Source organism: Chiloscyllium plagiosum, unplaced genomic scaffold (assembly GCF_037043375.1).
Source record: "Chiloscyllium plagiosum isolate Xiang-an unplaced genomic scaffold, Cpla_swu_hap1 HiC_scaffold_12, whole genome shotgun sequence".
NCBI classification, from domain to species: Eukaryota; Metazoa; Chordata; class Chondrichthyes; order Orectolobiformes; family Hemiscylliidae; genus Chiloscyllium; species Chiloscyllium plagiosum.
This window is the reverse complement of record NW_028270150.1, coordinates 64654347-64681383: the sequence shown is the minus strand read 5'-3', so window position 1 is coordinate 64681383 and position 27037 is coordinate 64654347. Positions and strand designations below refer to the sequence as shown.

Sequence of the window (27037 nt, the reverse complement as noted above, 5' to 3'; positions counted from 1 at the left end):
GTTTTATCCTAAAATTTGTGTATCTTAGTTAAGGTCATGAGGTACCAGAGTCTGAACTTTTGATTTTTTAAATTTCCATTAACATCACACTAAGGAAGGCTAAGCAAAAGAGTTCTCGTCACTTACTTTCTGAAAAATTGTTGAATTTCCATTGTGTTCTCCCCTGGAATTGGCTGGAGTTGCTATGATAATTGAGGGAATAGGAAAACAGATTTCTGAAACTCTTGATATTTTAAAGATTCTAATCAGAACTTTACATCCTTTTAAATGTTGTTTCATACACCAGTAGTATCAGAGATTAGAGGCAATGGCTCCATACCACTTGTAGATGATTAAATTATGTAAATCATCCATTACTGCCAGAGGAGAAAAGTAACTGCAATTTATAATGACTCTAGTTAATTTGCCCTGGTGACAGATTCTACTGTCCACATACAGGAAATTTATGTCAATGAGTTGTAATATCAATGAATGGATTTTTATTTTAGAATAGGATATATTCCACAGCTTTAATTGACTTATAATTTAAATTTAATGTAATTGAATGTATTTCCATAATTTTAATTACGCTGGTCAGTTTCTTATGGCATTGAATATGGGGAGTCATGACCAAGGCCAACCTTCAGGTCAACTATGAAGAGAAGGTGGGAGATAATTGGCTCCAGATGGGAGTAGAAAGTAAAAGCAATAAAATGGGAATGAAGGTGAAATAAATTGAGCATAGACAGAGGGAGAGGAAGATGTTGAAATTGAGGTAATAGGAAGGACGGGGGAGATTGGAGGAAGGAGTGATATCACAGGACAACAGTCTGGATAATATAATATTTTTATTGAGCTGGTTTGAAGACAGATGCCTACAGTGAGTATCACGTGGTTGAGGTCACATTGCTATGACGAACCAGGAGGTAGATCAGTGCAATGTTCATTTATATCCCAAACAATATTCTTTCATAGAAAGAAACCAACATGAAATGGATGCATTATCATTTTTTAATTCACTTGTAGGCATGTGCATTACTGTTTGGTCTGCATTTATTTCTTATCCCTAGTTGCCCTTGAAAAGGTGTTGGTGAGCTGCCTTCTTGAATGGTTGCAATCAAGTACAATTAGTGAGCCCACAATGTTCTTCGGGAGGGAATTCCAGCATTTTGTTCCAAGTTATCCACTGTGCACTAAAATGTTCCCAGTCATTGATAGTCCATCATTCTCATCTGTCTCTTAACAAGCCGTTCACTCATAATCTTTAAATCAGTCTCTTGGTAGTATGTGTAAATGTGGTCTCTTGCTGTTCATCTCGATGATGCTCCTTTTCTGGGCTTAGTCATTCCTGTGCCACGTGTTGTTGCTATGTTTCCTGGTGTGGTTCTATTTCTGTTGTTGGCATGCTGTGGACCTAGGAGACACAGTTGTTCTGACATCTATGCAAATAATAAGTTCACATCTTCTTGATCAGCTGCCTGCAGTGAAAAAGCAGCTTCACCAGTTGTCCATATGTGCCTGTATTTGTGTTGGTTTATCTGGCTGTTCACTTCTCACAAGTATGATCAAGGTAGCAAGTGCTCTAAGCAGTTTGCAAGTTGCACTTGGGCTGACTCTTGTTGAGAGTGTTGACTTGCCAAAGCTGAACTCTGATAATGGCTTGGCAGTCTTGTCAAATTGAAATTTGACTTTCTTCCATTTCACCTTGATTTTTCACTCACATCTATTTCTGGCTATTAATTCTGGCTTAAGTAGCTGTTCTGCTTTTGGAAAAATTGTTGAGTGCAGCATGACATTAGTTTCTGTATTTAACTAATTTTCATGCCTCATCAGGTGTGGTTCTCCATTTGAAGAATGCTTTGTGTATACTTGTGTTGAATTTGCTTAATTGCATTGACAGTGAAGGGCAACATTAGATTGCCAACATTAGTCTATGTGCACAATAGCCTTTCAAAAATGGCACAGGTATACCAAATCCTATTTCTTTTTAAGGACATCTGCCAAGTGTTGTTCTGGCAATGGTACATGTCAAGATGGGACATGAGAAGGATTCCACACAGGTCATATAGCTAGTTTATGAGGTGAGTTTATTTAGAGATACTGAGAAATCTCACTGGGAATGGTGGCAAAGAAAAACTCTCCAGAAAACTCAATGTACTGAGTAGGCAAAGAAAACAGGAAGATTCAGCTCTAAGGGTCTGCAGAAGGTTGTGATTGGGGGAAAAAAATCAAATGGAACATATAGTTGGAAAATGTGAGGTTATGCATCTGGTCAGGAAATTTAAATGGCTTACTATTATTTAAATGAAGGAAGACTGCAGAAAACTGCAGCACAGAGGGAATTTGGGTGTTCTGAAGCATTAATCACAAAAAGCCAGCATCCAAGTTCAGATAATAGTAAAGGAAAATGGCTTGAGGGCCCTTATTTCAAATGGAATGAGTATAAAAATAGGGGAGTTTTTCTAAAACTAGACAAGGCAATCATTAGACCACTTCCTGACCAGATGCATAACCTCACATTTTCCAACTATATGTTCCATCTATTTTTTTTTCCCCAATCACAACCTTCTGCAGACCCTTAGAGCTGAATCTTCCTGGTTTTTTTGCCTACTCAGTGCATTGAGTTTTCTGGAGAGTTTTTCTATGCCACCATTCCCAGTGTGAACAAGTTTGCCTCCGTTCAACTCTGGAAAGATGTATTGGCAGTGGAGGCTGTCCAGCAAAGTTTTGTTTTATTCATTCACGGCATGTGGACATTGGTAACTAAGTTGACATTTATTGCCCACCCCTAAATGCCCAGAGGGCAGTTAAGAGCCGATCACATTGCTGTGGGCCTGGAGTCACATGGAGACCAGAAGAGGTAAGGACAGCTGTTTGCTTCCCTAAAGGACATTGGGGAACTAGATGGGTTTGTCCACCAATCAAAAATGCAGCATCATTAAACTATTAATTCCAGATTTTTATTGAATTCAAATTTCACCATTATGTGTTCTGCTCTTCTTTCCTGCAGATTTTTAAGAGTTCCTTCTCTTTATTTTGTTTTGCATGTCTTTGATCTTATCTCATAACAGAACAAAGATTAACATTATGCTTGCAACATCACCTGCAAGTGTAATACATATGTAACATTGTGACCATGCACTGTTTGAATATACAGGAAATGGACCGGATAAAATGTATCCTGACCATGAATAATTTTATGAATTTGTGCACCTGATGCAGAGTTTTGCCGAGCATGAATGTGTGTCATGAGTTGGGAAATGATGGCTGGCAGACTTTTCAGGATAATTTTTAATAAATATTTTAAAAGCTTCCCTGCATATTTTTCAAAAAGAAATCAAGATGCCATTGCTAGATTCATTGAACACTTTCTTGTCTGATTTTTCCTGATTCATGAAAAATTCATTGATATGCAAAATAGTTCCATGGAATGCAAGGAAAAAACAATCTCTTCAAAACTGTACAATTTAGGGTATCATTTATGCCTAGATGCTCCCTAGCTGTCAAAATGGAAACTTTACCTTTTGAATATATAGCTTTAAAACACAGAAGGAATTATGTCTGGACATCGTGGTCCAATTATGTCACATTCCCTACTCTTGATTGCTTAGGATTATATAGGATATATGGTACAGAAGATGGCATTTGAAGTGATAACCCTTACATGTATTTGCTGCCTTTGTCCTTCTAGGTGGTAGATACGAATTTGAAAAGTGTCTAAGAGGTTGTGGTGAGTTATTGCAGTGCATCTTGTAGGTGGCTCACATTGCTCTCACTGTGAGTTATGGCGAAGGATTTGAATATCAGTGTTTACAGTACCAATCAAGCAGGCAATTTTGTCCTGCATTGTATTGAGCTTCTTGGGTATTGTTGGAGTTAGAACAATCCAGGCAAGTGCGGGGTATTCTATCATGCTCCTAACTTGTGCCTTAGACAGGGACTCGATAAACAGGTGAGTTATTCGCTGCAGGTTTCCTAATGTTTGACCTACCTTGTAGCCACAGTAACTATGTGGTTTGTTCCATTCAGTTTATAGTCAATGGTAACTCCCGTGAGGTTGACAGTTGGAAATTCACCATTGAGCACCAAGGGGGAGAAGGTCAGTGATTCAACACAAGGACACAACCCTGAGAAACTTCTGCAGTAACGTTCTTAGATGAAATGATCGATCTCCAACAACTTACTTTTGAACTAAATATGACTCCAACCAGCAGAACAGTTTCTCCCAATTCCGATGACTGTATCGGCGACTGTATCGGCGCTACCATGTGCTCCCACGAGGAGGTTGAATGGCTCATCCACTTTACTAACCTTCCACCCTGACCTTAAATTTACCTGGACCATCTCAGACTCCTCCCTCCCCTTCCTAGACCTCTCCATTTTTATCTCGGAAGACTGACTCAACACGGACGGTTATTATAAACCGACTGACTCCCACAGCTACCTAGATTACACCTCCTCCCACCCTGCCCCCTGTAAAAATCCATCCCATATTCCCAATTCCTTTGCCTCCGCTGCATCTGCTCCCAGGAGGACCAATTCCAATACCGAACAACCCAGATGGCCTCCTTCTTCAAAGACCGCAATTTCCCCTCAGACGTGGTTGACGATGCTATCCACTGCATCTCCTCCACTTCCCGCTCCTCCGCCCTTGAACCCCACCCCTCCAATCGCCACTGGTCCTCACCTACCACCCCACCAACCTCCAGATACATTTTATCATCCTATGTCATTTCCGCCACCTCCAAACAGACCCCACCACCAGGGATATAATTCCCTCCCTGCCACTATCAGCGTTCCAGTAAGACCACTCCCTCCGCGACTCCCTCATCAGGTCCACACCCCCCATCAACCCAACATCCACTCCCTGCACCTTCCCCTGCAACTGCAAGAAATGCAAAACTTGCGCCCACACCTCCCCCCTTACTTCCCTCCAAGGCCCCAAGTGATCCTTTCATATCCATCACAAATTCACCTGCACCTCCACACACATCATCTACTGCATCCGCTGCACCTGATGTGGCCTCCTATACATTGGGGAGACAGGCTGCCTACTTGCGGAACGTTTCAGAGAACACCTCTCGGACACCCGCACCAACCAACCCAACCGCCCCGTGACTGAACACTTTAACTCCCCCTCCCACTCCGCCAAGGATATGCAGGTCCTTGGCCTCCTCCATTGTCAGACCATGGCAACACGATGCCTGGAGGAAGAGCGCCTCATCTTCCACTTAGGAACCCTCCAACCACAAGGGATGAATGCAGATTTCTCCACCTTCCTCATTTCCCCTCCCCCCACCTTATCTCAGTCCCAACCCTCGGATTCAGCACCGCTTTCTTGACCTGTGATCTTCTTCCCGACCTCTCCGCCCCCAACCCCTCCCCGGCCTATCACCCTCACCTTAACCTCCTTCCACCTATCGCATTCCCAACGCCCCTTCCTCAAGTCCCTCCTCCCTCCCTTTTATCTTAACCTGCTTGGCACACCCTCCTCATTCCTGAAGAAGGGCTTATGCCCGAAACGTCGATTCTCCTGCTCCTTTAATGCTGCCTGACCTGCTGCGCTTTTCTAGCAACACATTTTTCAGAGAGAGGAAGTTACCTAGTTTTACCCAGAGTTCTTCGCAAAACTCCCAGAAGGGTTAGGGGAAGAACTTTCATTTTTAGTCTGTCCTGGGAGATTTGTCGAGAGAAAAGCATGTATTATTCTCCAGAATGTTGAGAATTCTTATGATAGAGTAACATGTTTCAAGCAGCATTACTAAAAAAAAATTTAAAATAATGAAATTATCGTAGAAGAATTATTAATCCCAGACTGGAGTGTTGGAATACAGTTGGTAGAAAAGATGTGAAGCTAAGTTTTTTTCAAATAAGAAGGGTTATTGAAACAATATCAGGTATCATATAACACTGGAAATCAGCTAAGTTGGGAACACAATTAAGAAAGTGTCATCTGCAGTTTGAGCAAATGTGTTGAAATTGTAATTACAATTTCATCGGAGTGTTAAAAAGAGAAGTCACTCTCTTTTTCAAAATGAACTAGATCGGGTCTTGCTAAAAGGTATCATCACCTGAACGTTACCAATAACACTTAGGGCCTCTAGAGCATAATACAAGTGAATCAATATTACTCAATCCCCGACTACCAACATCCTGCAGGGTGGGAAGGAGTATCATTAAGCAGAAGCTTAATCACACACCAGCCACATAAATACCGCGGTTATAAAAAGAGGCCAGAGGCTAGTTATCGTGTACCAGTTGATTGACTTTCTGACTCCCAAAATCTAACCATCTACAAAGCACAAGTCAGAAGCAAGGTGGAATATGCCGCATTTGCCTACCTAAGTATTATTCTAGCAACACACAAAGCTCAACACCATCCAGGAGAAAGCAGCCTGCTTGACAACAGTCCATGCACCACAACCTTTAATATTCACTTTCTCTGCCAACAATGATAAGAATACATATCATCTACAAGATGCACTGTACCAACTCATCAAACCTTCTTCGAAATTATCCTGTGATTGTGATAAACATTATTAACTAAGGATCATAAGAAGCAGATACATCACCATCTTAAAGTTCCTCTCTGTTTTGTTTCTCCATCTCATCCTGCCTTGAGACCATAAGAAATAGGAGCATGAGTGGATATTGAGCCACACCCCCAGCCATTCAATTAGGTCATTCGTCATCAACTACATAAATACCATGTTTCTGTTCTATCCCTCTATTCCTCGATGCTTTTAATATGTAGAAATCCAATCTCATACCTACTCAATTATTGAATCTTGATGACTCTCTGGAGCACAGAATTCAAAAGAATTCACCATCCTCTGAGTTAGAAGAATTTCGTCCTAACCTCAATCCCAAATGACTTTTCCTTATTCGGAGTTTGTACATCATGGTTCTCCACCCACCACACACTGACCAACACCCCCCTCTCCCCAACACCAGCAAGCCAGGGGACACATCCTAACTGCATCTACCCTCTCCAGACTTGTAAAAATTCCATTTAAAGTTGAATGAGGTCACCTCTCATTCTTCTAAATTCCAAAGAAGCAAGATCTCGTTTGTTTAAGTTCCCTTCAGAGGACAATTCCTCGATTTTATGAATTACATTGTAAACCTGCAGTGTGCTCCGTCTCTGGCAAGTATGCCTTCCCTTAGGTGAGGAGAAGACTGCTCACAACACTCTAACAATGGTCTTATCAAGACTATACATAATTGCAGTAACATTGTGACAATGGTTAGTACAGCTGTCTCACAGCACAAGGTTACCTGGGTTTGATTCCACCCTTGGGTCACTGTCTTTGTAGCGTTTGTACATTCTCCCCGTGTCTGTGTGGGTTTCCTCCAGGTGCTCTGGTTTCCTCTCACAGTCCAAGAATGTGCAGATTAGGTGGATTGGCCACACTAAATTGCCCCATAGTGTCCAGGGATGAGCAGGCTAGGTGAATTAGCCATAGGAAATGCAAAGATAGGGTGGGGGTGCTGGTCTGGGGGGCAATGCTCTTTGTGGGTTGGGGCAGGGATGGTGGAATTGTTGAAGACTCTATGGGTCAAATGGCCTGTATCTGCACTGTAGGGATTCTAAGATATTTTGTATTCCAATATTCAAATCCTATTTTAATAAATAGAGTAACATGCCATTTGCCTTCTTGATTGATTTCTGTAGCTGCATGTTGCCTTTCAATGACTTATGGAGTTCCTTTGTTGTTCAACACTTCTGAGCCTTTCACCATTTAAGAAATATTCTGTATTTAAGTTTTTTTTCTTATCAAAGTACCTAACATCACACTTCCGCAAACTGTCTACCATCTGCCATTCCTTCTAGCTTTGTGTCATTGATATAGATTGTGAATAGTTGGGATACATCAAACATCACAGCCTACCAGTATGAAAATGGCCCATTTATTTTCTTGAAACTCTCTTGAACCTACATGATTGTTCCTTCATTGTCATTGGGTGAAAATCCTGGAATGCCCTTTCTGCAAGCAGTGTGGATGTACCTTCATGACATTCACTGCAGCAGTTCAAGGAAATGATGGCAAATAGGGGCAAGCAATAAGTAATGGCTTTGCTAGCCATGCCAACTTTCCATGAATAAATATAGATAAGTTTACCACACAGGATAAAACAGTGGACCATTAGCAGGTAAGGAGTGTAATTAGGTCTTAACAGAAGGAGTTTCTAAAATCAGTAAAGAAAGTGATGTCATTGCATAGCAGGATAGTCAATACTTTTAATGAAGAAAGACAGCTCAGTAATTCAGATATGCATGCATAAAATCTTCATGAAGCTGTGGAGCTATGATGGATCCTATTTATTCAAAACACATTTAATATGAGATCACTCACTTTTAGTCACCCTGTGCAGGGACATCAGTGTAATTAATCAGCAGTACATGAGTGCAATGTACAGTAATAACACTAAGCTGGGAATCCAGACTGTCTATGTAAGTCTATGATATTATAGGCTTATAAGTTATTTTGGACTTAAACTTTGAGATCTATCTCACAAGAAGCTGAGTCTTTGTGGTACACGTTATTTGGGCTAACATAGATTGGAAACTACAAAATACATCATGGTTGTGGAAAGTGAGCATTAAATGTTAGGCAAGACAGCTACAGATAATGAGTAAATGCTAAAGGAGAAATAGGTGAAAGCACTTTGATGATTGTGTAATATCTTTTTTTTCCCCAACAGTCACCCAAGTTCACCTGCTCAAGTTCAGAATTGTAGTTGCGACTACGACCAAAACAATCTAATTACAACCAAAAATGACGGCTACCGATTTGTACTGAAGCACAGTGAGTACTTTACTTTCCTTTCTTTCAAACAAATGTGATGTTGCTGATGCAATTTCCAAAAACAAAGAATAAAGGAGAACCCGAAAGCTTTCTATAGGTATGTGAGGAATAAGAGGATGACTAGGGTAGGAATAGGGCCAGTCAAAGACAGAAGTGGGAAGTTGAGTGTGGACTCTGTGGAGATCGGAGAGGTGCTAAATGAACATTTCTCATCGGTTTGCTGATGGCAGTTTAAAGTGGTTCTGGAAGTGCAGCTTCAAAACATTCTCAAAGGAAATACAGCTTAAAAACACCAAATAAAAAAGGTTTCAATGCATTAAAACATTCTACCTTTGTCCAGATGTTATTGATTCCACCATTTTCTTTTCTTCCAAATCAACATAAAAATAAAATCAATCATCATCCATTTTTGGCATGAACGCCATCTACAGGCAAAAACCTGCTACTGTCAACCTGCAATGACAGGGCAGCAATATACAAGAAAATAGAAAAACCAGCAAAAGCACAGAGAAACGCCACCATTCCATTCAGATTCTGACACTGGCATTTAAAGAGCAAAAGAAAGAATGGAAGGAAACACCATAACTATTGTGTAACATATGCAAGTTATATTTCAACAAGGAAGCAAGAGAGGAGAGGTCACACTGCTTGGAGTTTTTTTATAGGCCTCCGCAGAGTTCCAGGGAGGTGGAAGAGAGGATTGGCAAAATTATTCTGGACAGGAGTGAAAGGAACAGGGTGGTCATTATGGGGGACTTTAACTTTCCCAACATTGACTGGAAATGCTATAACTCTAGTACGTCGGAATGATCAGTTTTTGTCCAGTGTGTGCAGGAGGGCTTCCTGACACAGTATGTCGAAGGGTCGACAAGAGGAGAGGCCACACTGTATCTCGTGCTTGGTAATGAACCAGGCCAGGTGTTTGATTTAGTTGTAGGTGAACATTTTGGAGAGAGTGACCATAATTCATTTATGTTTAGTTTAGCGATGGAAAGGGATAGGTATATGCCGCAGGTCAAGAGTTACCGATGGGACAAGGGCAATTATAATGCGATTTGGTGAGAATTAGGATGCATAGAATGGGGTAGCAAAATGCAGGAATGCAGACAATGGAAATGTGGAGCTGGTTTAAGGAACAGATATTGTGTGTCCTCGATAAGTATGTCCCTGTCAGGCAGAGGAAGCGATAAGGTAAGGGAACCATGGTTTACTTCAGAAATTGCATCTCTTGTTAAGCAGAAGAAGGACACTTTTATGTGTTTATGAGGCAGGGTGGTTCAGATGAGGCGTTGGAGAGTTAAAGATCAGCTAGGAAGGATTTAAAGAAAGAGTTAAGAGCAAAGAGAGGACATGAGCAGTCTTTAGCAAATAGAATAAAGGAGAACCCTAAAGCTTTCTATAGGTATGTGAGGAATAAGAAGATGACTAGGGTAGGAATAGGGCCAGTCAAAGACAGAAGTGGGAAGTTGAGTGTGGACTCTGTGGAGATCGGAGAGGTGCTAAATGTACATTTCTCATTGGTGTTCACTCAGGAAAAGGAGAGTATTGTAGAGGAGAAGAATGAGGTACGAGATATTAGACTAGAAAGGATTGAGGTTAGTTACGAATAGGTGTTATCAATTCTGGAAGGAGTGAAAGTAGACAAGTCCCCTGGGCTGGATGGGATCTATCCGAGGAATCTCTGTGAAACTAGGGAGGAGATAGCGGAGCCTTTGGCTTTGATATTTGAGTCATCATTGTCTACAGGTTCAGTACCAGAGGACTGGAGGATTGCATCTGTTTTGCCCTTGTTCAAGAAGGGCAATAGAGATAACCCAGGTAACTATAGACTAGTGAACCTTACTTCTGTTGTAGGAAAGGTTTTAGAAAGGAATATAAGAGATGAGATTTATAATCATCTAGCAAGCAACAATTTGATTTCAGATAAGTCAACATGGTTTTGTCAAGGGCAAGCCGTGTCTCACAAACCTCATTGAGTTTTTTGAGAAGGTGATCAAACATGTCAATTGAAGGTAGGACAGTTGACATGGTATACATAGACTTTAGTAAAGCCTTTTGATAAGGTTCCACATGGTAGGCTGTTGGAGAAAATGCAGAGGTTTGGGATTGAGGGTAATTGAGGGTAATTTAGCAGTTTGGATTTGAAACTGGCTTTCTGAAAAAAAGCAGCGAGTGGTGGTTAATGGAAAATATTCATCCTGGAGTCCGGTTATGAGTGGTGTGGCATGAGGATCTGTTTTGGGACCACTAATGTTTGTCATCTTTATAAATGGCTTAGACACAGGCATAGGTGGATGGATTAGTAAATTTGCAAATGTCACTAAAGTCGGTGGAGTAGTGGACAGGAAGGATGTGGAGGCTTTGGAGAGAGTACAAAAGGGGTTTACCACAATGTTGCCTGGATTGGAGTGTATTAACCATAAGGAGCAGTTGGAAAAATTTGGATTGTTTTCACTAGACCGTTGAAGGCAATGGGGCAACCTGATAAAATTACATAGAATATTGTGAGGCATGGATAGAATGGATAGTCAAAGTCTTTTTTCCCCAGGGTGTAAATGTCAAGTACTAAGAGACTTAGGTTAAAGGTGACAGCAGGAACATTGAAAGGAGATGTGTGATGCAGGTTTTATTTTACAGAAAGGGTGTTAAGTTTTTGGAATGTGCTGCCTGGGGAGGTGGGAGCACCAGTTACAATAGCAAGGTTTAAGTAGCATTTAGACAGACACATGGACAGGCAGGGAATAAAGGGATATCAACAATGTGCAGGCAGATGGGATTACTTTAGAATGGAATTGTGGTTGGTGTAGGCATAGTGAGTGAAGGGCCTGTTCCTTTGCTGTACTCTATGTTCTATGAGAACATTGAGCTAAAATAGGACACCCAGTCACCCAGAGGAACCTAAGTGCAACATGATCCTTCACAGCAGCATGAAAAGAAAAGTAATCCAATCTGCAAAGTAAAAAAGCTTCAAAAATTCCATCCATGGCACACAAACATGTCATTAAAGTCCAAGAGATAACTGCAATATTACAGTTTGCTGACCAAGTCACAGAGTACATGTGGTAGATTTTATACAACTAAAGGATGCTGTCAGTAAAGATGAAGTCTTTATCTCTATCCAAGTGATATATCCAAAAAGGAATGGGCAGCAAACATGATGTGGCAAAATTGTGCAATACAAATATCATCCTGTCATGCATCTTACATGAGATGTACTAAGAAAACTGCACATGTGATGTCGCCTACACAGGGTAAGCTGAGTATTTGTAACGACTCTGACATCCAATGCACTGGTCTTATCCATTTTAAGTACCAATAAGTAGTCAAATGATCGTAACTGAAAACATTTACATTGTTGAAACTTATGGACTTCCTATAATCTGTATACCAGCAAGCATCGACCTGTGAGGTGACCAATCTATCAGTTGCAACATTAATCTCGTAACTATTGGTCAGAGCTGAGTAGAATCGATTCAGCAAGCTACACCAGATGATAACTGGCTGAATTAGCTCAAAAACATCATTAAAACATGAAACACAAATTTATCAGGCATCCAAACTAATACATTTTTCTTGGCAGCTCAGAGATGAATTAGGATTCTCCAAGAATGCAATCTTCAAAAGCAAACCATTGTCCATCTGTAAGTTCCACGTCAAGATAGGTAGACCATGTGTATATAAATCACATTGATGAAGAAAAAGCAAAGAAATTGACACATGAATCAATTTTTTGAACCTGTTTAATCAGGACATTGATTAGCTTGCCCAGTTATGTGAAACATGTCAATTCCATCAGCTTAATAATCATGAGAGCCCTCTCCTTTCCAATGTGATCCCCTCTGAGCTCTGCTGCAAGATTGTGACTGATATTATCCATGTCCAAGTACATGACTACATTCAGTAACTGATTAGTTCACCAAAGTCTCTTTTGTGCAACAAATCAAACTATCATGAGTACAACTGTTATTGACAAAATTGACCATTCTGTTCAGTATGATTGCTGTACCTCAACAAATTATTCCTGACAAATGTTGCTGACACTTGTACACCCTTCAAAGACATATGCAGGAAATGGGGTGTCGAAAATATTACCTCAACTCCTCATTACCCTCAGTCAATGTTTTTCACAGAATACCATATTAGTTCAAAATGTTTGCACAAACATATGAGTTAATGGAAAGATATTATGGCATTGTGCCCACCCCAAGTCTAATGATGTCATGATAAGCAATGGTCAAGCTCTGATGGATAAGATATTGATGTTGAATATAGACTCTCAATCCTCAACCATTCTTCAGATGATAAGTCCTTCATCCTCAGGATCATTCTCATAAACCTCCTGTGGACCCCCTCTAATGCCAGCACCTCCTTCCTTACATACAGGGCCCAAAAAACTGTTCACAACTTTCCAAATGAAGTCTGGCGAGAGTCTTATATGGTCCCTGCATCCATCTTTGCTTTTGTATTCTGGCCCTCTTAATATGAATACTATGATTACATTTGTCTTCTTAACTGCCAACTGAGCTTGCATGTTAACCTTAAGAGAATCTGGAACTAGGATTCTTAAGTCTCTTTGTATATCAGATTTCTGCAGCCTTTCCATATTTAAACATTCTTCCAACCAAAGTGCATATTCTCACACTTTCCCACATTGTATTTCATCTGCTACTTCTTTGACCACTCTCTTGGCCTGTCCAAGTCCTTCTGCAGCCTCCCTGCTTTCTCAGCATTATCTGTCCCTGCACGTATCTTTGTATCATCTGCAAACTTAGCAACAATGTCCTCAATTTCTTCATCCAGATCATTAATGTGTAATGTGAATAGTTATGGTTCCAACATGGACCCTTGCGGAACTCCACTAGTCATCAGTTACCATTCTGAAAAAGATTCCTTTATCCCAACTCTTTGCTTTCTGCCAGTCAGCCAGTCCTCTATCCATGCCAGTACTTTAGACAATAGACAATAGGTGCAGGAGTAGGCCATTCAGCCCTTCGAGCCTGCACCGCCATTCAACATGATCATGGCTGATCATTCCTAATCAGTATCCTGTTCCTGCCTCATCTCCATAACCCTTGATTCCACTATCCGTGAGAGCTCTATCCAACTCTTTCTTAAATGAATCCAGAGACTGGGCCTCCACTGCCCTCTGGGGCAGAGCATTCCACACAGCCATCACTCTCTGGGTGAAGAGGTTTCTCCTCATCTCTGTCCTAAATGGTCTACCCCGTATTTTTAAGCTGTGTCCTCTGGTTCGGCACTCACCCATCAGCGGAAACATGTTTCCTGCTGCCAGAGTGTCCAATCCTTTCATAATCTTATACGTCTCAATCAGATCCCCTCTCAGTCTTCTAAACTCAAGGGTATACAAGCCCAGTCACTCCAGTCTTTCAGCGTAAGGTAATCCCACCATTCCAGGAATTGACCTCGTGAACCTACGCTGCACTCCCTCAATAGCCAGAATGTCTTTCCTCAAATTTGGAGACCAGAACTGCACGCAGTACTCCAGGTGTGGTCTCACCAGGGCCCTATACAGCTGCAGAAGCACCTCTTTTCTTCTATACTCAATCCCTCTTGTTATGAAGGCCAGTGTGCTATTAGCCTTCTTCACTACCTGCTGTACCTGCATGCTTGCCTTCATTGACTGGTGTGCAAGAACACCCTGATCTCTCTGTACTGCTCCTTTACCTAAATTGATTCCATTTAGGTAGTAATCTGCCTTCCTGTTCTTGCCACCAAAGTGGATAACCATACATTTATCCACATTAAACTGCATCTGCCATGCATCTGCCCACTCACCTAACTTGTCCAGGTCACCCTGTAATCTCCGAACATCCTCATCACATTTCACCCTGCCACCCAGCTTTGTATCATCAGCAAATTTGCTAATGTTATTGCTGATACCATCTTCTATATCATTAACATATATTGTAAAAAGCTGCGGTCCCAGTACGGATCCCTGCGGTACCCCACTGGTCACTGCCTGCCAGTCCGAAATGGAGCCGTTTATCACTACCCTTTGTTTCCTATCAGCCAACCAATTTTCAATCCAATCTAGTACTTTGCCCCCAATACCATGCACCCTAAGTTTACTCACTAACCTCCTGTGTGGGACTTATCAAAAGCTTTCTGAAAGTCCAGGTTCGCTACATCCACTGGATCTCCTTCGTCTATCTTCAGAGTTACATCCTCAAAAAATTCAAGAAGATTAGTCAAGCATGATTTCCCCTTCATAAATTAATGCTGACTCTGTCCTATCCTGTTACTACTATCCAGATGTGCCGTAATTTCATCCTTTATAATAGACTCCAGCATCTTTCCCACCACTGAGGTCAGACTAACTGGTCTATAATTTCCTGCTTTCTCTCTCCCACCTTTCTTAAAAAGTGGTATAACCTTAGCCACCCTCCAATCCTCAGGAACCGACCCTGAATCTATCGAACTCTGGAAAATAATCACCAACTCATCCACGATTTCCCGAGCCACCTCCTTCAGTACCCTGGGATGCGGACCATCAAGCCCCGGAGACTTATCAACCTTCAGACCTAACAGTCTCTCCAACACCAAATCCTAGCAAATATAAATTTCCTTAAGTTTAGGTCCTTCAGCCACTGTTACCTCAGGAAGATTGCTTGTGTCTTCCCCAGTGAACACAGATCTGAAGTACCCATTTAATTCCTCTGCCATTTCTTTGTTCCCCGTAATATATTCCCCTGTTTCTGTCTTCAAGGGCCCAATTTTAGTCCTAACCATTTTTTTGCCTTGCACATACCTAAAAAAGCTTTTACTATCCTCCTTTATATTATTGGCCAATTTACCTTCATACCTCATTTTTCCTCTGCATATTTCCTTCTTAGTAATCCTCTGTTGCTCTATAAAAGCTTCCCAGTCCTCAGTTTTCCCACTTATCTTTGCTATGTTATACGTTTTCTCTTTTAACTTTATATGTTTCTTGACCTCCCTCATCAGCCACGGCCGCCCATGCCTCCTCCTGGGATCTTTCTTCCTTTTAGGAATGAACTGATCCTGCAACTTCTGCATTATACACAGAAATATCCACTATTGTTCCTCCACGGTCATCCCTGCTAAGGTATTGCACCATTGAACTTTGGCCAGCTCCTCCCTCATAGCTCCATAGTTCCCTTTATTCAACAGAAGTACTGTCATTTCCGACTGTACCATCTCCCTCTCAAATTGCAGATTGAAGCTTAATGTATTATGGTCACTACTTCCCAATGGCTCCTTCACTTCGAGGTCTCTGACCAATTCTGGTTCGTTTCACAATACCAGATCCAGAATTGCCTTCTCCCTGGTCGGCTCCAGCACCAGCTGCTCTAAGAATCCATCTCTGAGGCACTCCACAAAGTCTCTTTCTTGAGGTCCAATACCATCCTGATTCTCCCAGTCTACCTGCATGTTAAAATCCCCCATAACAACTGTAGTAACATCTTTACGACAGGCCAATTTCAGCTCCTGATTCAACTTACATCCGACATCCAGACTACTGTTTGGGGGTCTGTAGATGACTCCCAAGAGGGTCTTTTTACCCTTAGTATTTCGCAGCTCTATCCACACTGACTCTACATCCCCTGACTCTAGGTCCCCCCGTGCAAGGGACTGAATATCCTCCCTTACCAACAAGGCCACCCCACCCCCTCTGCCTGTCAGTCTGTCCTTATAATAGCACGTGTAGCCTTGAATATTCATTTCCCAGGCCCTGTCCACTTGAAGCCACGTCTCAGTTATCCCCACAATATCATATCTGTCAATTTCCAAAAGAGCCTCAAGCTCATCCATCTTTTGTCTAATGCTTCGTGCGTTCATGTCTAGTATTTTTAATTTGTTACTGCTCTCACCCTTCCCATCAACCCCTATTTCACTCAACCTTACAGCATGATCCCTTTCCGAGTTTTCTGCCTCATTGATACAGTTGTCTTTCTTGACTTTTCTTGTTCTAACTTTCCCTTCAATTTCCTTTTTAAACATCCAGTTTGTCCCCTCCCCCCCGCTACTTAGTTTAAATGTAGCGGTGCTGCAGTAGAAAACCTGCCTGCCAGAATGCTGGTCCCTAACCTATTAAGGTGCAAACCGTCTCTCTTGTAGAATTTATGCTTACCACAAAATATACCCCAGTGATCCAAGAACTTAAATCCTTGCTTCCTGCACCAGTTCCCCAGCCACACGTTCAAGTCCATTATCTCCCTGTTTCTGGCCTCACCAGCACGAGGAACTGGAAGCAAACCGGAGATAACCACTTTGGACGTCCTGCTTTTCAGCCTTCTTCCTAGTTCTCCGAAGTCCCGCTGTAGTATGTTCCTCCTCTTCTTCCTGACATCATTTGTGCCAACATGTACCACCACCCCTGGCTCTTCACCCTCGTCCTTGAGGATTTCCTGCACTCTGTCCGCGATGTCTTTCACCCTGGCACCAGGAAGGCAACACACCATCCTTAATTCCCATCTGCTGCCACAAAAACTCCGGTCAGTTCCTCTCACGATGGAGTCCCCTATTACCACGGCTCTGTGCGATGTCCGACTCTTCCGCTCTGCCTCCTCGCCAACTTTTGATTGACAGACCTGGCCGCCTTGCGAACTGGCCTGTGTCATCAGTCTCTACTGTTTCCAAAAGCTTCAACTTGTTCCTGACAGGTACTTCTCCCGGGGTATCTTGCACCTGTCTCCTCTCTGCCTTCCTCATCGTCTGCTCTCTTCTGCTCTCTTCTGGCATGATTGGTGTAATAACCTCGCTGAAGGTCTTGTCCAGAAAGATCTCGTTCTCTCGAATGAGCCTAAGGTCCTCGAGTTCTTTCATCAGCGCTGCAATATGCTCGGTCAATAGCTGAATGTGCACACACATATACGAGCCAGACACACCAGAGTCGTTGACCTCCCACATCAAGCAGGTAGCGCACTGAACTAGCTGGGCAGTCATGTCTTCACCCTCTTCAACTGTGGCGTAATCACTTCACTCAACCTCCTTGTCAAAGATTCCTGAGCTGAAGCCTCACTCTTCGATCCAAACTTCCTTAGACCCTCTTTTTGTGGCAAGTCTGTGGACTCTTAATTTAGGTTAGAAGAGGAGGGAGGGAGACCCTACTTTGTAGGACCTGGGGTTTAGAACACACCCACTCTAATAGCAATCACTTACCTTCCCGACCGGCTTTGCGCTCCGCCTGAACTTCCGCCCAGCTCCCGCCGCTCTCTGCTGCGAAAGGGCACTTTATTCCTAACATCATGAGATTTTATCTTATTTAGCAGCCTCCTGTGCAACACCTTATCAAATGCCTTCTGGAAAGCCAAATACATCACATCCACTGGCTCTCCTTTACCTAACTTGTTCATTACCTCCTCAAAAAATTGTAACAGAATTTTCAGACATGATCTCCCTGTGACAAAGCTGTGCTGACTCAGCCTTATTTTAGCTGGAAATGTGTTGCTGGAAAAGCGCAGCAGGTCAGGCAGCATCCAAGGAACAGGAGAATCGACGTTTCGGGCATAAGCCCTTCTTCTTCAGCCTTATTTTACCCAAGTACTTCCAAGTACTCTGCAATCTCTCCTTAATAATGGACTCTAAAATTGAACCAACAACTGAGGTTAGGCAAGCCAGTCTATAACTTCATGTCTTCTGCCTCTCTCCCTTCTTAAACAAGATTTTACATTGGGTATTTTCCAGACCTCTGGGACCCACCCCAACTTCAGTGATTCCTGAAAGATCACACCAATGCCTCCACAATTTCCTCAGTTCTCTCGTTCACAACTCTGGGGTGTAATCCATCTGATGTATGTGACTTATCCACCTTCAGACCTTTCCGTTTCTCCTCAGTGATGGCCACTACAGCCACCTTTGCTCTCCAACTAGATGTTCTAATATGCTACTTGTCTTCCACCATGAAGACTGATGCAAAGTAGTACTCAGTTCCTCTGACATTTGTTTGTTTCTTGTTACTACTTCTCCAGCATCATTTTCCAGTATTCCAATGTCCACTTCCACCCTTCTCTTATATTTTATACATCTAAAAAAAATTTTGCAATCTTCTTTTATACTACTAGCTAGCTTTCCCTCATATTTAACCTCCGATCCCCTTATTGATTTTTAGTTGATAAAAGCTTCCCAATTCTCTTGCTTTCCATTAATCTTCACCACATGATATGATTTTTCTTTTGCTTTTATGCTGTCACTGACTTCCCTTGTCAGCTATGGATGCCACGTCCTTGATCTTGCATACTGAAGAAATCATGCCAGCCAGAGTGAAATTACACACCAATTGCAATAACTCTGCAAGCACAAAGGCTGCTCATGTTGTAAAACAATTTTCAGAATGTATGAATGCAATAATGTATATGCCTCACATTATTAGGAAGGTATTTCCATTCTTTAAAGGGAAATGGAGGAATGTTATTTTAAAGCTGCCTCCAGACCAATGGTCCTGCATCTTCAACAACAACTACATAATATTATGACACATGATGCTCTTGCATAAAAGTGCTCGCTTCACCCTCAGTCATTCTTTCTGTGTAAAAGATTCAGTCATCTGGATGTGTTTAATATGCAGTAACACAAGCAAGCACAGAACTCAGACTATGTGTGATATCATAACCCTATAAATTGTTGTAAATAAATCTCCCAAGACCTTTCTCACAAGAATCCAACTCTTTGTGTATATGTTAATTGGGATAACGTACAGTAGCGCCTTGACTTACAAACTTAATCCATTCTGGGACCCGGTTCGCGAACGAAAAAGTTCATGAACTGAATCAATTTTTCCCATTGTTCGGATAGTGTAAGAATGCTTGGACGTAGCAATGAATGCTGTTCACAGCGCACGCGCCAAAGATGAACTGAATGAGATCACGAGGGGCCCGAGAGCTTTACGTTCAACAAGCGCGTAGCAAAGCAGAACAATGAAACCACGTGGTCGCACACGGGCTTTTTGCATTCGTACCTTGAATTTCATACGTACGTTGAAGCAAAATTTTACATACAATCCTGTTCATAAACCGACTTGTGCGTGAATGGGGTCGTTCGTATGTCGAGGTGCTACTGTATACAGAAAACCACAAAAGGCCTCACTTGGTTTGATTACATTTGGTTACAAACTACATAACACTTAGAAAACCATCTTTTGGGTTTTTAGATTTAGAAAGCACTCACATACATAAGACTTACCTCTCAAATCCAGGTTAGTGATTCTGAAGCACTGAACTTCACCTGTCATATTTTTTATTATGCAGAATAAATGGCATGACATAGTTCAATATAGGTAAATGTAAAATTATACTTTTCAAAGTAAGAATATGGAAAATAAATGATAAAATTTTAAATGGGGTAAATCAGTACAGGGACCCAAAAGGTACAAACACATGAACAATGTCCATTATTGATTTAGCCACAACAATTTGACCTTACGTACATTTGAGAAAAGATTACAAAATGCAAGTCATAGGAACATTGAAAAGCAAAAATGATGAATATGTTGGCAAGCTGTTTAATTTTAAACATAAGCATGGAAGTAAGACATAATATTAAACAGAACAAAGCCCAGGTAAGACTCCTCTTAGGGTATTTGTTTCACAAATACATGGTCATTCTTGATATTGAGAACACCTGGGAAAATCATCCTTTAGTGCTAATCAAGCAGCCAATTATCCATATAATCAATATAAATGTCTTAAGATTTATTAATCCATCTGTCGAATTCATAAATTGCCTGTTATAGGCTCAATGATAATTCATTTTTGACACTTTCTTGGAGAAGGTTTGAAAAATTTAGAGGGCCATCAAACATGATTATTATTCCTTGTTCCATACCATCATCTTGTTGTTAAGAAGGTTAGTAAACAAAATATTTGAATGGAGACAAGTGATTTTATTAGTAAAGCTGTTGCTATTCCTTTGTCATTTCTTTGCTACGTAATATATAGGATGCATGAGATCCTAATGTTTTCTTTTCTTTGTTACAAACTGTGATGAGTCATGGAAGTAGCTTCATTCATTTACTTTGTTTGAGCCTCGCTGTCTCACTTTGTGGAATTGTAATACATGAACTGTTGCAGCAGCTCAGAGTTGAATACAGTAAACAGTGGCAAAGGTGTGAGATTATAAAATTCTTAAACTAATTTTATTGAAGTATTTTGCAAAATCATAAAGACATGAATCTCACAGTGCCAGTTGCTGAAATGAGAGATAACCATTGATGAGAAACAAAATGCACAAATGATTTGCTTCAACTCAATCATGTCCTCATTTTACAACCATCCCACAGAAACTTAAGTTTTCCAGTCTGGTTAGTGTTTTGTTTTTAAACTACAGGAAAAGAGATTTCATTAATCCAGGTCCTGAACTTGCCTTACATTATGAGATCAAAGATTTACATGCTCATTTTTCTGGATGGTGGCCACAAAGGTGAATCTTTCAGACAATCCCAAGGCTTACCTCGTAATCTTTATATTAACCTGTAAAAAAAAAACAGTTTTCTTTAATTCAGGCTGTCTGTCTTTAATTCACAGAAAAGAAAACATAAACTTTCATCCAGCTGTCAGCTTTAACATGACCAGAAACTAAAAAGATTACATCCTTCCTTAGCAATGTTCACTAAGTCCTTGTCCCTGCTCACACCTGGAGTGCTGATCAGATGCTTAGGGAGAAAAATAACTTCTAGTGGGGTTTGCATGCTTGCAACTTCACAGTGAGAAGCAAAGGATGGGCATGCCTTTCTTATAGCCCTCTGTACATGTGCTCAAAACCTGTGGTGATGAGAGATCGGGTACTATCTGCATGGTAAGCTCCATGGAGAGATCAAGTGGAATGGCACTCCTTCTGGACAATGTCCTCATGATCTCTTGTAAAGTTCATTTTAGATTGTTACAAGTACATCTACATATCCGGTGAGAATCTCGTAGGTGGATCCTTCACATTGGTTAAAAGATCCCGCAGTCTAACTCCCATTGTTTCAGAAGAAATTTTAAGATTCTCTTACTGTGAGTGGCTTGATTATTCTAGGCATTGATATTATTGACATGATTCCTGACCCCTCATAACTACAGTCTTCTTGGTTATTTCATTGTATAGATCCTACTTATAAGAATGCAATTTTATCCAAGTACTTGCTTGCACATGTACTATTTCCACTCATTTAATCTTTGAGTTCCCACAAAGATTAAGTGAGCAAACTCAACAGTTGCCACTCCACCTTAATTGCACAGCATGTCAGAAATAAATGGAGTCATAATATGCAGCACAAAGTTAACTATTTACACTGTCATTTTGGCATTTCTGTCCATTTACAGGATGAGAGCTCACAAACGTCAGCTAACAACTGCATGTTACATTAAAATAATGAAAGGTCTTAAGTATTATAACTCTCTTATTTGGTTATTGCCATCACAGATGAGTAGACAACTTTCAGATACTTTGTATTTTAACCAAATATTAAAAATGTGAAGTATCTGCAGAACTCTGTTTTGTGTGCAATGAACATTCCTGTGAGATGTTTTGTCCATGGGAAAATTCAAAATAAGACTGTCAACATTTGCCTTCAATGCTGTTTGGATGGTATTTAGCTTTCAGTTTCTGAAGCATTTTCAGAACGTGTTATTCTGCACAGGTGTTCCTCATATGATCTTTAACAGGAATATACTTAGTTATTTCAGACTTTTCCAATCTTTTGTATCGATTCACTTTTGAGTGGCAGGCAACATTAATAATGCTCCAAATACTGGAAATGAACTTCTGCGTTTTCTCCCCAGATTCCACCAATTTTAACAAATGTCATTTTTAAAAAAAAAATTGAGTAGAGGAGTTTGATCTTTAAAAGGAGCATTTTCCATCTGTTTGCCAGTGCAATTCCACTGAGGCATAGGGAAATGATTTTGGCATGCTCTAAGCATGCTGAGACTTGAAGTGCTGCAGGCTCCTCATCAAAAAACAGCAATGTTGTCAACTTGTGTACGTTCACAAGACTCAAGCTGAGAGTTGTTTCAGTACAGGATGCCTTCTGGCTACTGTATTTTTTTTTCAAAGCATCTGTTGTAAACAGTCACAGAAATAGGAATTATGAATTTTATTAATTTCATAGGTGTGAAGGATTAATTGAATTGATTATCTGAAAAAAATGGCTGGAATTTTATTCCTTTCTCCTCTTCACTGCATATGGCAGGTGGCAAGTCACAATTGTGCCATAATCATGCCAGAAAATGACTACCTCCAACAAAAAAGAATCCACCCATCACACTTGATGTTCAATGGTGTTACCATCACTGAATCTCTGTCTATCAACATCCTAGGGGGTTACCATTGACCAGAAACTGAGCTGGAGCAGTCACATATTACTGTGGCTACAAGAACCAGAGGCTGAGAATCATGTGGTGAGTACCTCACCTCCTGGCTTCTCAAAGGCTCTTTATCCATAAGGCTCAAGTCAGGAATGTGATGGAATACTCTCCACTATCCAGGACAGGTGAAAGTTGAACAACATGTGAACTTTGACACCATCCAGGACAAAAACAATCCAACTGATTGGTACCTCATCCACTACCTTCAATATTCACTCCCTCCATCACCAACATATGTTGTAGCACTGTACACCATCTACAAGGTGTATAGTAACAATCCACCAAAGATCCTTAGATAGCACCTTGCAAACTTGCAATCTCTACCACCTAGAAGGACCAGGGCAGCATACATGAGGGAACATGACCACCTGCAAGCTCCCTTCCAAGTCACTCACTATTCTGATTTGGAAATATATTGCTGTTCCATCACTGTCAGAGGGATAAAATCCTAGAATTCCTTTCCTAAATAATTCCTTTCCTAAATCTATGTTTATACTTCCAGTCCATGGACTGCAGCATTTCAAGAAGGAAGGTCACATTAACCTTTCCAAGGGAAATTAGGGAAGAGCAATAAATGCTCATCCAGTCAGTGATGCCCATATCCCATGAAAGGCTACAAAAAAAAAACACTGATTGGGCGGAGGGGTTAAAATTATGTTGCATGTAGATCACCTCTCATCTTGCCAATATTTTACTAGCAGTTGGGGAAATGCTGGGCTAACTGAAGTATTTAAATGCCAATTAGCAGTCAGTAGTAACTGGGAGGTGGGACATCCTGTCTTAGATGTGTAGACATCATGCTTGAACAACAAAACATGTGAGTTTCCAGGTTTGACAGAGATGGGCTGGCTCCCAGCTTTCTTGCCTGTGCATAAGATTACCATATCCATGGGAAATTTCAGCCAGTAAATTGCACTCGAAGGCAGAATAGATAAAAACACAGTTGAACATTAGGCAATTTGCATAACATTGAGATTTTATGTTAATGTTAAAAAAGCTGATAAAATGTTTTTAAAAAAAATATATTTATAGATTCTAAGCATCAATGGCTTGACTAGTATTTATTGCCTGCCCCTAATTGCCTTGAGAAGATGGTGGTGAGCTGCCTTCTTGAACTGGTGTAGTCCATGTGCTGTAGGTAGACCCCAATTCTTTTAGGGAGAGAATTCCAGGATTTTTAACCAATGACAGTAAAGGAACAGTGGCATATTTTCAAGTCAGGATGGGTGTGTGGCTTGGAAGGGACCTTGCAAGTGATGGTGTTCCCATATATCTATGGCTTTTGTGCTTCTCAGAGACAGTGGTTGTGGAGAAGGTTATGATTATGGATGCTGGAATGTGTGGCTAAGGAACCTTGAAGGATTTCTGAAGAGGATCTTATAGATGATACACATTGCTGCTACTGAGCACTGACAATGGAGGCAGTGAATATATGTGGATGTGCTATCACTCAAGTGGGCTGCTTTGACTTTGATGATGTCAAACTTCTTGATTGCTGTGGGGCTGCACCCATCCAGACAAATGGGGAGCATTTCACCAACTCCTGACTTGTGCCTTTAGATGGCGAACAGGTTTTGGGGAGTCAGGAGCTGAGTTAGTCAATGCAAGATTCCTAGTCTCTATCCTGCTGTTGCAGCCACAGTATTTATATGGCTAGTCTAATTCAGTTTCTGGTCAATGGAAGTTCCCATGATATTGATGGTCAGGGATTCAGTGATGTTAGATACCATTGAATATCAAAGGATGATGGCTAATTCTCATATGTTGGAGATAGTCGTTGCTTAGCATCATGTGTGGCATAAATGTTACTTGCCTCATATCTGTTCAAATCTGGATATTGGCAAGATCTTGCAGGATGACTATATGGGACTTTTTCAGTTTGGCAAGATGTCACATGGTAGGTGTGCCATGCAAATCTCAACTCTTTGCAATTTGTATAAATGATTTTGATTAAGGGATTAAAAATTTGATAGCTACATTTGCTGATGACACAAAGATAGACAGGAAAGTGAATGGTGACGAGGACATAAAGAACCTACAAAGGGATATAGGTAGATTAAGTGAATGGGCAAAGACCTGACAAATGGAATATTATGTAGGGAAGGGCTCATCTGGCAGAAAGAATTTTTAAAGGAAGCATATTATCTAAATGATGAGAGATTGCAGGTCTCTGCAAGGCAGAGAGATCTGGGTGCCTTGTGCATGAATCGCAGGTTAGTATGCATGCACAATAAGCAAGCAGGAAAACTAATAGAATGCTAAATGGTATTGTGAGGTGAATTGAATGCAAGATTAAGGAGTTTATGCTTCTGCTATACAGAGTATTGGTGAGACATAATCTGGAGTATTGTGTATAGTACTGTTCACTATACATATGGAAGGATGTTCATGTGTTGGTAGCAGTTCAGAGAAGGTTCACTAGACTAAAACCTAGAATTAACAGATTGACTAATGAGGACATGCTAGTCAGGTCGCTCTGCATCCTTTGAAGTTTAGAAGAGATGGAGCTGGCTTAATTGAAACATATACAATCCTGAGAATACTTGATTGGGTGAATGCTGAAAAGATATTTTCTCCTGTGAGTGAATCTAGAACTGGGAGTTATAGTTTAAAAATAAGGGGTGGTCTATTTAAGTCAGTGATGAGGGAAGAAAACAATCTTCCAGGTTTGTGAGTTTTTGGAATTCCCTTTCTCAAAAGGCAGTGGATGCAGAATTTTTAAATATTCTTAATGCACATGTGAATGGATTCCTGATTATCAAGGGAATGAAAGATTTTTGGAGTTATGCAGATATGTAGAGTTGATATTAAAATCTGATTAGCCAAAATCTTATTCAATGCCAAAACTGGTTTGAAGGGCTGAGTGGTCTGCTCTTGTTCCTTGTTTGTATGTCATTCAAGATTTCTTCTGCAATCATGGGTAGTACAGGTTGAGAGGTCATCTGTGCAGTGATATTTAAAATGATATAGCCTGAGTAAGCAGACAGTGTGTCTAGCAATCATTTCTTATCTTCAGTCTCAAGTGTTTTTAGCTACAAATTCCATTTACTTGCTGCTGTGTGTACTCATCAAATTACTGCTAAAATCTGCTGCCTTGGATCAGATGAAACTGGGTAGACAGTGAGAACAACCTGCCAGCCAAGTGTACCAAAAATCACCTTCTGAACGCAAGAATTAAAAGCAGAAGACATTATGGAATGCAGTTTCAATGGAGGTATTGAAATTCAGTAAAGTCAAGGAGAGTTAATGTGATGTATATTGGTCTTTAACAGATTGTTTGAACTTAGATGCCAGAGGCAAATATGCTTCTAAACATTTATATTCCTCACCGTGTTTTCAGACTTCAATTTTATTTTTTTCCAGAAACTAATCTTGAAAATAATTGTAAGCTATTCCAACAGTTTATGTGGATTTCTCTCAGATGGAAAAAAAGAATTTGAAAGTCAAGAAATAGGTATGTAATTAGCTAGTTGAGTGGTGCCTAACCTTTTGGAGCAGTGGGCTGGATGTGTGTATCACAATTTAGAGAGAGGCTCATGTATATTTAAAGCATTACTGCATCAAGCATAATAATGATTAAAAACATCAAGCTTCCTATGTATTTTGTACCTCTTGGAATTATTGGATCACTTTCAGTTCAGTTTCTCTCTTCTCCATCACTACGGTTTCACTCACCTCCTTCACTGCCAGCTTTCTCACTTTCCCATCTCTCTTGTGGCTCTCTCTTTTTCTTTGCTTGCATTTCTGTTGTAACATTTTGTTTTCTCTTCTTAACAAAACAACTTCACAAGTTCTTTTTTATTTGTGCTTGCTCTCCTGTCTTCTGTTTCCTTTTTACCATTTTTCACAATGGTTATTAGCCACCAATAAAAATAAAAATTTAAAGAGAGTGCTTTCTAAACCAAAATAAATCTGGATAGA

The 27037-nt window shown here is 40.7% G+C and overlaps 1 long non-coding RNA gene across 1 annotated transcript in view; it reads left to right on the top strand.

Moving 5' to 3' along the window:
* LOC148148543 (uncharacterized) overlaps window positions 1–27037 on the top strand; it is a 189105-nt gene that overhangs the window by 71601 nt on the left and 90467 nt on the right. The window contains exon 2 of the long non-coding RNA XR_015758757.1: window positions 8686–8789. This is a non-coding gene — a long non-coding RNA (uncharacterized LOC148148543). The remainder of the gene's footprint in view (window positions 1–8685; window positions 8790–27037) is intronic.